Here is a 13638-nt window from a genome sequence, read left to right as displayed (position 1 = left end):
AAGGAACTAAGATCCCAGACGCTGCATGTGCAGTGGGGAAAAAAAAAAAAAGAGTGGGCTGCAGGAAGGGAGAGAGGGTACTTGAGATATGAGGCTTTGCTTTAAAGATGGAAGCTGACTTCAGGAAGCCATCTCCTGTCTTCACTCCCTTCACCTCCACCAGGCTCCTTCACACCGGGCTCCTTATAGCTTTCCCAATACTGCTTCTTCAACTACCCACCCACTCTCCCAAAGGTCATCAGTCTTCATAAGATTCAGCTCCTAACTCTGCATCTCCAAGGCAGTGACTTAACTGCTTACCAGAGCCTGCAGGTTGCTCCCCTAATAGTCATTTCCCCCTTTTCTATAGTGGAGGTCAGCAAACCTCTAGAAAGCACCAGGTAGTCAATACTTTAGCCTTGGGGCTTCCTCGGTGGTTCAGTGGTGAAGAATTTGCCTGCCACTGCAGGTTCCATCCCTGGTCTGGGAAGATCCCACCTACTGCAGAGCAACTCACCCCATGCGCCACAACTACTGAGCCCAAGTGCCCTAGAGCCCAGCCCTGCAACAAGAGAAGCCACTGCAATGAGAAGCTCACGTACCACAACTAGAGAAAAGCCCGCACATCAACAAAGACCCAGCAAGCCAAAAATAAATGAACAAAATTATTTTTAAAATACTTTAGGCTTTGCAGGCTGGAGAAGGCAATGGCACCCCACTCCAGTACTCTTCCCTGGAAAATCCCATGGATGGAGGAGCCTGGTAGGCTGCAATCCATGGGGTCATGAAGAGTCAGACACAACTGAGCGACCTGACTTTCACTTTTCACTTTCATGCATTGGAGAAGGAAAGGGCAACCCACTCCAGTGTTCTTGCCTGGAGAATCCCAGGGACGGGGGAGCCTGATGGGCTGCCGTCTATGGGGTCGCAGAGTCGGACACGACTGAAGCGACTTAGCAGCAGTAGCAGCAGGCTTTGCAGGCAATTAAGATCTCTCTTACAACTCCTCACCTCTTCCGGGGTAATATGAAAGCAGCTGCTGACAATTCATAAATGAATGGGTGTGGCTGTGTTCCTGTACAATTTGTTTTCAAATTTTTATTGATTTTTACTGAGGTACAGTTAGGTAGACTGAGGTATATACAATATTATATTAGTTTCAGGTGTACAGTAAAGTGATTAATTTATACATACATACATATATGTATACATATTCTTTTTCTAACTCTTTTCCATTATAGGTTACTATAGAATACTGAATATAATTCTCTGTGCAATCCAGTAGGACCTTGCTGTTTACCTGTTCTATATACAACAATAAATGTATGTTAATTCTAAACTTCTAATCTTCCTCTGTACCCTTCACCATCCCCTTTGGTACCCATAAGCCTACACAATTTTATTTACAATAACTGGTAGCTGGCTGACTTGATGCTCAGGCCATTGTTGGCCAGCTCCCGTTCTACAGTACCAGACGTTTTCGCAGGGTGTCTAGCTTGCTAAAGATGGCATTTTCCAGCCTCTCTTACAGCTAGCTGTGGTGGCGTGACAGTTTGGCAATAGGATGTGAGTGAAAATGATCTGTACCACATCTACATCGTGTCCCTTCTCAGGGCTGAAAAGAGGTCAGGTTGAGTCACCTCGACTATGAAGAGGGGGACTCCCACAGAACAGCAGAGAGACAAGACGGAAGGAATCTGTGTGTTGAGGTTCCCTGCCAGTCCTCCAGGAAGGACCACGTGGACTGTTTTGAGATAGAGAAGGAAAAAGCCCCCAACCTTTTAACTGAAGTCACTGTATTTTGAGGCATCTCTTTACAAAGCTTTGCATAGTCAAGTTTAGCTTAGTGAACAAAGAGACTGTATTCAGCAGGGCTGGGCTACTGAATGATCAATCATCAATCAAGAACCCACACAGTGGTTGGATGACTCGGAACAAATCTATCAATCATCAAAGCACGCATCTATCATCATCATGAGAACCAATATTGAGCAAAAGCTTACTCTGGGCCATGCACTTATAAAATACAAAGCTCACTTATCTTGAAAGCAATTCTTCTTCTCATCAGTTTTTACAGACAAGACTCAGAGAGATTACAATATATGCTCATAGCCACACTACTCCTAAGTAGCTGCACAGATATATAAACTCGGGGATACATGACTGTCCAGCACATTCTTTTGCTCCCACCAGCAGCTCCCTTGTGTCCAGGACAAGTCATAGTAGTCAAATCCGGGGTGATTTTTAGAGATGGCTCTGTGACTACAGGCTTCAATACTCAAACTGAAAAGCGCCGTGAAGATCTGGTGACTGACGGCTCCATTTGGTTTCATCACTACTCCCCTCCAAAAGCCAAGTACGTCAGAATGAAACAAGGTTACATGACTTACCCAGATTCCTCGGATATAGTTTGAGAATGTCAGACTGCGGATGTCACGAGACAGCCACAGGGGCCGCCACCTCCTCCTTCACTGCCCATTAGAAGTTAACTGTCTCGATACCTGCTACCCCAGGCTAAAGGCAGCCTGTGAAGCCCTTTCAGAATATGCCAGAGGAGGGGAAAAGCTTCTCTTCTCTCCAGGAAAGGGTGAGCAAGGCTGCCGACGTTTGCTGTTGACCCTGAGCGGTCGGGTGGAGCAGCCGTCTCTGCTGGGGGCTTGGCATCCATCATGGGGACCATCTGGCTCTGTTTCCCTGCCTGTACAGCCTTTCCGGTCCTGTGCAGCCAGGAGGCCCAGGGAAAGTCAAGTTCACCCCCAAATTACAGCCTAGTCAATGGTAGGTGAACCCGAAATTCAGGTGGAAAAGATTTTAATCTTATTTCAAGTTTAAAAGGAAGAACTATTTCAAAATTCTTTTTTTTTTTCTTTTTTCTTTTTGGTCTCGCCATGTGACACGTGAGATCTTAGTTCCCTGACCAGGTATCGAACCTGTGCCCCTTGCAATGGAAGTGTAGAGTCTTAACTACTGGACTGCTAGGGATGACCCTAGTCTGATTTTATAAAAAATAAAATAAGTTCATTTTAAAAAACTTCACTTGTTTAATCAGCTGTGGATAGCTAATCAAATGTTAAGTACTATAATTAGTTGTTACTATACCAAGAACTACATAAAGAAAATGTTTTGTTACAGAAATGTTTATCTTGAGTAAAGCACAAAATTAACATGTTCTCAATTACTTTTTTAATGCACTTTTTTCTTTGGCACATCTTTAAGAAGTATTTTCAGAAACAAACTACAATGGAAAACAAACTGTGCAGCTATTTAAAACCACATTTTCAAAGAATATTTTTGGGATGTGACAAAAGTTCTTACATATATTTTTGTTGTTGGTTTTTTTAAACAAAAAAGCAGGTTTCGAAAAGGTTTACAGACAATTTTGCAGAAGAATAACTACCTATCCATATAAATAAGCATAGAAAATTAGTCTGGAAGTAAATACCTCAATATTTTCATAGCAGTTTTTCTCTGAGTGGTAAAATTGTAAGTAATTTTTATTGTCATCTGAGCATTTTCAAGATTTTCCTACATATCATAAAAATATGTTTTTAAAAGAGTTGGACTATATAAAGAATAACATGACACTAAAAGCTTTCTCCTTTCACTGCATTCTGTAAAAAGATGCAGAATATGGCTTATGCAAGCTATTTCATGCCCAGACCATATAGAAAAATCTCAGAAACTCCCATATGAAAGACCAAATCTCAGTGCTGTAACAGTAAACATTTCAGAAAGATCGGAGGGGCACCATAACATATGGAGATAGGAAGCCACTGGGGAGAGGGACCAGATTCATTACACCCACAGCTATTATCTACGTTTTATCTCCACTACATTGACATTAAAAATGGAGTAGGCAGTGTGTATAGCACTCAGACACCTGTGACATATCATTACAGAAGAAAAATATTTCCAGGAATTCAAATTCCCTAGTACTGCTTTACAGATTGAGAAAACAGCAGAAAAACAACTGTGAAACTGAAAAGAAATACGTGCCTGTCACAATTTAGCCATTACTAAGACCAACTAGAAATCAGTTTCTATTTCACAATGGGAGTTACTAAAACCACAGAAAACCCCCACAATTAGGGAACAAAAGTCAGAATCAAGTCTAACCCTGGAGGACATTATCTCCCACCCCAGTTGCAACACCCACCAGGGCCCAGAGACACACATTTGTTTGTAGATATGAAAAGAAAAAAAAGGACTGTCACGGCTCCAGCTAACAAATCATTGCCCCAAGTTTCACATAATGGTCATATGATCCCTCAAGTGCTGCTTCTCAGACACAGTCTCTTCTTTTATGAAGTCAACGAATCACCAGAAAGGCCTGGGCCAAGCAAGCTCCAGTACTTTTTAAATGACGGAATCTCTTAACAGAGAAAAACAGGACTTTGAGAGAAATATTTCAGGAAAAGTGAAGGTAGGGAGGCTCAGGAAAATGTCTGATAAAATTCCATTGCCTTTCCAAAACAACAAAAACATCGTTTCCCAAGCCCCTAACACAAAAGCAGAACAGAAAATAAAAGCGTGTTCTCGAGCAACATGATATGTGAGAAAAACACATTTTCACTCACTATTTCAACGAATATTTTCCCCACAGGGCTACATTACTTACAGAGAAAGAAAAAGGCAATATAGACCGAACAGTCCCCAAAGGTCACATCTCTTTATATATACACACACTCCAGACATATACGGCTTCATGGAGAACTTTTACCTGCCTTCAATAAACTGAAGAGAAGATTTTCAACCATAAAACAACAATGGAGAAAGATGTACAGCAAATCAGCGTTAGTCTGTCTAAATCGAAAACAAGTAAAATGACCACTAAAAGAAGAGATAGAGGTTTGTAGGGTAAGAGGAAAAAAAAAAATACTAAGATACTACATAAGATTCTGGTCCATCAGCATCAGTTACGAAGAAGATGGCAAACGCACCTTTCGTGCCTAGAAGGACAGCTTCGCCGTACCTCTGATATCCATTATCCTATTCAGGACCAGCCCAGGAAAGTAATATACGCCCTCAGAAACACTGGCCTGGCCGGCACCCAAGTCAGTGACTTCAACTGCTCCACATTAATAACAAAAGCTGTACAGAGTGGACAGGCAGAGAGAGATGAAAGACCAGAGCAGACTTCTAAGAGCAAATCTATCTGCTGTGCAAGTTGCTGGCCAAGCCCTGCTCCTCCTTGATGGAAAATAATCTGCTCTCTTTGTAAAGCCTACAGTCATTTCATGCAACGGTTTTAAAGTCTGCATGACACTCTAAGAACAACAACAAAAGATTTTCATGGTAATAGACTGCATGGACTTGTTACATACCAGAAACTGTTGTGTGCGCTGCACACAAATTAGCACATGAGATTTCTCTGACGTAAGTGCTACTAGCCTTAGTTTACAGATCTGAGAACTGAGGCGCTGAAGTGATGAGTGACTTTCCCAAAGACCACAGTGCTAGTCCAGTTGAACCCAGGCCCTTAGGCTCTGGTTGGCCAATGACTTAACCATGACACCAGGCTACCCTGTGCTAAATCCTGCTGGTGCCTCCAGCCCTCTGGCCCTTCCAGGGATCCCCAACCTCTGGGATCTAAGAATGGCTGATGATCTGAGGTGGAGTTAATGTAATAATAATAAAGTTCACAATAAACATAAAGTGTTTGAGTCATCCCGAAACTATCCTCCCCCTCCCTGGTCTATGGAAAAATTGTGTCTTCCACGAAACCAGTCCCTGGTGCCAAAAAAGGTTGGGGACCGCTGAGCTCTCAGATACTGCTACTCCACAGGCTGCAATTGTGTTGCTACTTTCTGGCTGCTCCAGGGGCTGGAGGGGAAAGGCAGAGAGCTACCTTCTACGGAGGGCCCTAATTTATGTCAGCCCCTTCAGAAAAGAGGAAAGTTCTCTTCTATCCTATGAGTGGCTCATATGGTAAAGAACCTGCCTGCAAAGCAGGAGACCTGGGTTCGATCCCTGCGTGGTGAAGATCCCCAGGAGAAAGCAATGGCAACCCACTCCAGTATTCTTGCCTGGAGAATCCCACGGACAGAGGAGCCTGGCAGGCTACAGCCCGTGGGGTTGCAAAGAGTTGGACATGACTGAGTGACTAAGCACACACACACACATGCACACACATATCCTATGATCTCAGCATTGTTATTGTAATTCCCATTGTACAGATGAAAAATCAGATTCTGAGGTTAAGTATCCTGCATGAGGCTAGTGAGAAGCAGTGCTGGCATCTGAACCTAAATCTGTTTTTACCTGCTCTGTGTTCCCGCCACTACAGAAGGCATCTCCTGCCTCAGTCACAGATTCCTCCCTTAACTGGGGGAGGCAACCAACAGCCACAGGTGAACGCCCTGATTTTAGCTAATTGTTTCACAAATGAATGCTGCCTGGACGATCAGGAGGAACACCGAGGGTAAAAAAGGGCAGTAAAAGTCGAACACAGCAGCCCAAAAAACAAACAAACAAACAAAAAAAAACCCTCTTACACTGCAGAAAATTCCAATTAATTAGCAGAAAGCACATTTTCTTTGTACATACTCAGCACTGCTGCAGAGTAAATTATCAATGTACAGAACTGGATATTTCTGGTGCACATAACCTCTGCCAATCATATTACATTTTAAACGCACTGGAGGAACTCGCTACGGAAAAGAATTCTGTGATCAAATGCCTCTGTAAAGTCAAAAACTTTTTTACATTCTTTAAGTCAGGGGTCTCCAACCTCCAGGATCTAATGTCTGATGATCCGAGGTGGAGCTGATGTCATAATAATAGAAATAAAGTGCACCAGAAATGTAACGTCCTGTACCATCCGCAAACCAGCCCCCTCCCCCAACCCATGGAAAAAAGTGTCCTCCACAAAACTGGTCCCTGGTGCCCAAAAGGCAGGGAACTGCTGCTCTAAATCTCTGAATATTCAAAAGCAGGCATATTCTATTTTACTAATGAGGTGTACAGTAATCCAAATTATTTTTTATTCCGCCTTAAAATGGAAGAAATGGACCATTATACATTTCCCCACTTTTTCCAGCCTGTGGTTCTCTAAAGTTCAAGTTGCCAATCACACATCAGCAGATAAATTAAGATCTATATCTTAGCTAAGAGTTTCTTGAATTGAAAAGAATAAAAGGGATCAAAAGATTGATGATTAAAAGTAGCAGGAGACTGTGACTCACAAAATGCACAGATATGAAGGCTTCAGATTTCAATATCCTCACTTTATGGATAAGAAAACTAAGGCCCAAGAAGTAAATGATCTTTTCTAAATTTTCACTAGAATCAGTAGGAGAAACACTAGTATCCAATTCAGTGGCGCTGCATGGTCCAGAATGGGCTCCCTTAATGATGTGAGATAATACAGCATTGCAAGCTCTAAAAGAGCAGAAACTGTGTCATGTGTCTGGTTTCTGCAGCTCCTACAAGCTGTTTTGCTTAATAAATAGTAGTAATTCTGTCTACAGTGGGAGAAGGAAATCAGAGGTGGTATGGTAGGCTACCTGCTACTTCATCTCTGATCTATAGACTGTTAGGCAAATCCTGGGATTTCAGCGAACAGCTGGGCACATGAGTGCCAATCTTGCACAGAGAAGAGAGAGGGTGTGTGAGTGTGCTAATAAGTTGTTTAAGTTGTGTCCAACTCTTTGCGACCCCATGGACTGAAGCTCGTATGGCTCCTCTGTCCATGGGATTTTCCAGGCAAGAGTACTGGAGTGGGTTGCCATGCCCTTCTCCAGGGGATCTTCCCTACCCAGGGAGACGCAGATATAGTGCCTTAAGGACATCCTTTGAAAGGGCTCAAGATCTGAAGCCATGAAACACCCGTACATCGGTTTACTTGTTCAGCTCAAGGTTTCTCTGCTCCTGATCTCTGTGACTGCTTCCAACATTAGATGTTATTCTGTGTAGGTCTGAAATTTATAACTTTGACACGAATAACAATATTTTACTAAGCCCCTTTTACTGTGCCTCTTTGGTGGGGTACTGTGACTTTTACACATTACAAATAGCCCCACCTGACCTGGCCCAGTGAATGAGGTGGGGGATAGGAAAGACTGGCTTTGCAAGGGCCACTGAGCCCCCATTTCCTTTCCTAATACCACTTCCCCTAGAAAAGCTCCTTGGGTGGGGGATGAGGCCCACAGCACTTGGAGTTTTACCTCTATCATCAGAGTCTAGGACCAGGTTTGTACCATTAAAAATACGTTCAGCAGGCCGTGGTCCCTCCAGACAGGCCGCCCCTGTTTGGTGTCCAGCGAAGCTTTGAGCAGAAGGGGGCCCTTCGCGCAAGCGGGTCAGCTGCAGGGGCTGCCGACACTGCAGAGCTGGTCTGAGTCCAGAGGCGCGGGTCACAGAGAGGCCAGGGCCACTGGGAGGCCAGCCTGGAGTGGGAGCCTGGCTATGTAACCTGAAACTTGAGAAGGTGATTAAGAAAGACATACTCAGACAAGGAGAGAACAGGAGCGGTTTGAAGCCTAGAAAATTGAGAGCATGAGAGAGTGACTACTTAGGAAATTCCAACCAAACGTCTCAGAAAGCAAATGCTATTGTCTCCCAAAGAAATTAAAAGAATGTCTACTTTTTGTGTCTGTGAGCTATCTGGGATCTCATTCGTCATTAAATATCAGGAGTGTTGCTATCAACACAAGGGTGTCAGGAAAAAGAAACAGCCTGGTCACAGGACTCTCACAGTTAAAGAACAGCAAAACTTACACTGTGTCTCTGTATGTTAACAGAACTGTACAGTTTACAAATCACCTTCCTGGGCACTTTCTGCTCTGATCCCTTCTGGTCCCTACAACTACTTCACGACATTTGAATAAACCGAAGTCTGAGAGGCTGACTTACTGCTCTGCTGCTGCTAAGTTGCTTCAGTCGTGTCCGACTCTATGCGACCCCATAGATGGCAGCCCACCAGGCTCCCCCGTCCCTGGGATTCTCCAGGCAAGAACACTGGAGTGGGTTGCCATTTCCTTCTCCAGTGCATAAAAGTGAAAAGTGAAAGTGAAGTCGCTCAGTCCTGTCCGACTCTTTGCGACCCCATGGAGTGCAGCCCACCAGGCTCCTCTGTCCATGGGATTTTCCAGGCAAGAGTACTGGAGTGGGGTGCCATTGCCTTCTCCCACTTACTGCTCTAAGAGGTTCAGACTGCTACGGAAAAGATCTTTAGGTTCACCTGGGGCTCTTCCACCATGCCAAGTCTCTTTAGAACTACTTTTCCTCAAAACTCGCCTTTGAAAAGAAAATAAACGTATTCCTATGCATTAATTTTTCCCCCCCAGTTTTAATGTCTAGCACTGAAACAGGCTGGAGGTTGAAAATCATTAAACAGCATTTGTTTTTTTAATTTATCTTATTGAAGTATAGCTGATCTACAAAGTTGTGTTAATTTCTGCTCTAAAGCAAAGTAAGTTACACATACATCGATATTCTTTTCCATATTTCTTTCCATTATGGTTTATTACAAACTACTGAATATAGTTCCCTGTGGTATACACTAGGACTTGGCTGTTTATCTATTCTATATAGAAGAGTTTGCATCAGTTATCCCCAAACTCCCAATCCTTTGCTTCCCCACCTCCCCTCCCCCTGACAACCACAAGTCTGTGCTCTATATTTACACAGTGTTTTGATACACGGCACAGCACTGTCCCGTTACTGCAAAGCGTGTTAGTGTATGATGGGTTAACTAAGCTTTGAGGGCTAGTCTGGAAACTTTAGCATCACACATACTATCCTATTGTTTCTATGGGAAGTTCTGTTCCAAGTTCCAGTCACCTGACTTAAAATAAAAGAGAGCTTTTGGAGCATATGAACACAGCCTAAAAATAATCACCCCTGCAAACTAAAGGCATTTTCTTGGATTTAATTTTTCTTTTCCATTTCATTTAAATGTATACAGGCATACACAGAGCCTGTTCTCATGGAGCATCATGTCCGGTATGAAAAGCTAAGAATTTCAGCAGAAGAAATTTCACCAAATACTCCCACATGTGACAGTGTGGATTACATAAAGAAGTGGGAAAGTCCCCTTCTAACCCTAGACCTGTGCCAAGACATCTGACATGCGCATATCTGCCAGGAGTCTACAGTTGGAATCCATGTTTTAGATAAATCAGCATAATAGTATAATGATCCAAAAAGTTCAGAATCTTGCCAGGAGAACTGCTTTACAGCCCCTCAAAAGATCTGTTCTGAGAAACATGTCTCCCTGACAAGGATTTCAAATGCTAAAAGCAGAAGGGTAAGTTTCCAGTGCTGACTTTTCAACAAACGACCCAACATATTACATGGTTGAAAGTTCTCTCATCAAGAATCGAGGTGCCGATTTAAGAAGATTTTTTACAAGTCCAGCATATATAAAAAGATACATTGGAACAGGGTTGGGACCACCGGGTCTATTCAAGGACACAGATAACCAGAACATTGGGATAAATTCCATGAACTGGTTCTCCTGATGCTTTTTGATTCTTTGAAGACGGATTTATTCACGATTTTTCAGAAAAGTTTCTGCTGCGTGGGTTCAGACGTGGATTATGCTTAAAGCAAACTGAAACCACAAGAAAGTGCAATCAGGTGGAATCTAAACATAATACTCTCAACCAAAAGTTCAGGCAACCATCTGTCACTCGCTTTTCCCCCTACCTCAGACGGGAGGGAAGGTGTGGACCCATGCCTCAGGATCCTGCCACTTCTTCTGCCCTCACTCAGGACAGTCCTTCCAGCAGAATCTTGAAAAAGACAGACTAAGAATGATAGGGATCGAAACAAAAGGTGGCTTACACACATGAGAAACTCCGAATTGCCCAATTTCGGTCCCCAGGCGTCTCAGTCGGCCGATCCTCTATAATTTTTGATGAAGTACAACATAAACCTCTTTAAAGCTGTTTGTAGTCAAAAGGTACAAAGTGTGAGAACTGAACCCTCTTGGTTATTGAGATGAGTCTTAAAATAACCACAGCAGCTAACACTTAATTCAGTGTTCTTGCCTTTCTGTGAGAATTCTCAGTAAGAGAAAATGCCCTAACAAAACACAACTTAACCTACCGTGGAAATAGCTCCTGGGGGAGACCACTGTCTAGCTTATCTAGATCTAAAAGCAATTCACTTTATGAAAAAGCCCAATTACTGTTACTTTAAATATTCTTCTGCTTTTTATATATATGTACTTAAAACGGTCTAATATCAATCCTATACAGCTTCACAGGGGTGTGCCAGAAATCTAGTCATATTCTAGTGGGTTTGCTCTGCTCTTTTTTTAATCTAAAAAATATTCCATAAATACTTTAAGTTCTTTTTTGAGTGGTGCTAGCCTTTCAATTTTCTGTGATATGAATCTTTCTTCAGCTTTCTTGTCTATTTCCATAAGCTTATGTTTTCTTATGAGTTGCCTGAAAGAAGATACACTTTCATAATCTGTAAACAATCTTAAATAAGCCTCCAGTATAAATAAGTATCATGTCTCACACTTGTATTCTTTTTTTCTATTCACCTATTGCCCTGGGCTATAGTTTTCTCAGGTACAAAATGGTGGTGTGTGTTGGAGTTGGGGTGGGGGGTACGGGGAAAGGCAGGGAAACAAGCTTTATGATTTCGAAGTTCCCTTCCAATTCCAGAGTTTTATTGTTTTCTGAGTGTCTCTGGTCTGCATTTATCCTAGACATGAGCTCCCATAGAACAGTGGTTCTCAGCGGGGGGAGGTGGGGCAGAGAGGGGACTAGTTTGCCCCCCACCAGATGTTTGGCAATGTCTGCAGGTATTTCTGTGTCAGCGGGGACTGCGGTGGGCTACTGGCATCGAGTGGGTAGACACCAAGGCTGCTGCTACCTAAACAACCTACCACGGGCCAGTAGCCCTCCAACCAAGAATCATCTAGGCCAGCACCATCAACAGTGCTCGAGTTGTAGGGTTACAAACTCGGGAAACTAAATGATCGTCATATTCAGCAAGTTGGGGAAGCCACTTCCTAAAATAGTTACTACCTTTCCTATTCCTAGGCAGGCAGTTTGGGTGCTTCACCTCCTAAAAGGGAAGCAGAAAGCAGCTGGGCTTATTTCTTCCTTTCTTCCTCGATTTCTCCCTTTCTCCCCCTATTTCTCTCTTCCTCTCATCCAAACCCACAGAATGATCAATGCTACAGGCAGGATGGATAAGCCCTGGTCCCTCCCTGCCTTCACCTAGTGAAGGAGGCAGAAAATCAACAGTGGTCAGTGCTCTGGATGTAGCAAGACGTGATATGGCTTGCGAAAGCCCACGGATTCTTTCAAAGACCCATGAGGTATCAAATCTTCATTTAATCAGCAGATTTACCAAGGAGCTCTCACTGGCAAGTTTTTAAACAGATGAATTCAACCAGAAAAACTCAGTTCCATTGAGAAGATGTTTTTCCATCTACCAAAATGATGAGAGTTGTTTCTCAGCCATGAAGAGCAGCTTCATCTTTCTAAAGGAACAGAGGACCAAATGCGCCTCCAGGGAAACCAACAGTATTCCAAGATCTGCTGGGTGCTCAGTTCATCCTGGCGTCTTTTTGTGGGAAAAGGTGAGTAAGGAAGGTCCAAAGGTCAGAGCTGTGACTGTACCATGGGAACCACTGCTTTCTACGATACTCTGGGAGGTAGTCAAGGGAACCATACAATTTTTCTTCCAAACCAAGGCACTTCTGAGTCCTGTGTACCAGGACACAGTGCAAACCGGGATCAATGTTCACCGAAGCCGTGACTGCTATGCTGTGGTGGCTGTTTTGAATGTCTGATGGAAGACGATGCCCACAGGAACCTCGGAAGAGTCTTGGGCTCTGAACAAAAGTGTGACTTCCACTTTCTTAGTCAACTAACAATCAGTGATGCGCAAAAGGAAAGGAATATGATATTCAGGATAAAGCTGACACAGTCAAATCTGGAAAATCCAAACATACTCTGTGAATCTAAAGTATAAGGTTCCCACCGGTTTGGTCCAGATGAACATAGTCTTTTCTCTGGAGCTTGTGAAAGGCAACAAAAAACTGTGAAACAGCTTCTAGTCTATCAATTTAGATGGTATACTGATCCTCGTAACACACCGACCCTCCAGTAAGCACAAGTGCATTTCTGGTAAGCAAGGCAAGCAGTCAAGGCAAGCCCTCCACTAAAAGTCATGTGACTTGGCAAGTTTGGTGTGTTTAACCATACTCTGGCCCACTCTGTCCCCTACGAGGCAAGGGACAGTCTCAGTAACTCTCCCCTTTAAAGTCACATGACCAGCAAGGTGGATAGGCTCCTGGGCATTTGAATGAAGCCAAAATGTTCTAGGGCTTCCCAGGTGGCTCAGTGGTAAAGAATCTGCCTGCCAAGCAGGAGACCCAGGTTCGATACCTGGGTCTGGAAGATTCTCTGGAGAAGGCAATGACAACCCACTCCAGCATTCTTGCCTGGGAAATCCCATGGACAGAGGAGCCTGGCAGGCTGCAGACCATGGGATCGCAAGGTCAGACACAACTTAGTGACTAAAATCACCAATCAATGAAGATGTTCTACACTAAAATCTAGAAACTCCCAGAAAACAGGATACCTTATGGTTTGGGAAACAAAAATATTCCCAGGATCAGTAAAGTCAAGTTTGCCTTTCTTCTAACCTATAAACAAGGTAACCTTGTAAGAAAACATGATAATCTTA

The 13638-nt window shown here is 43.3% G+C and overlaps 1 protein-coding gene and 1 non-coding gene across 8 annotated transcripts in view; one reads left to right on the top strand and one right to left on the bottom strand.

The window, feature by feature from the left end:
- GAB1 (GRB2 associated binding protein 1) overlaps nt 1-13638 on the bottom strand; it is a 127347-nt gene that overhangs the window by 70927 nt on the left and 42782 nt on the right. The window contains exon 1 of one of the 7 annotated variants that reach the window (XM_044930468.2): nt 4920-5950. The exons of the other annotated variants lie outside the window; for them this stretch is intronic. The gene's annotated coding sequence lies outside the window, so the exon portion shown is untranslated. Of the gene's footprint in view, nt 1-4919; nt 5951-13638 lie in introns of those variants that run through there. 7 annotated transcript variants of the gene reach the window in all.
- Nucleotides 13279-13350, top strand: TRNAG-GCC. Its single transcript has one exon. It is a non-coding gene; the product is annotated as a tRNA-Gly (tRNA).

Source organism: Bubalus bubalis, chromosome 17, assembly GCF_019923935.1.
Source record: "Bubalus bubalis isolate 160015118507 breed Murrah chromosome 17, NDDB_SH_1, whole genome shotgun sequence".
NCBI classification, from domain to species: Eukaryota; Metazoa; Chordata; class Mammalia; order Artiodactyla; family Bovidae; genus Bubalus; species Bubalus bubalis.
Note: the sequence above shows the minus strand (reverse complement) of the source record. Positions and strands in the feature narration are given on the sequence as shown.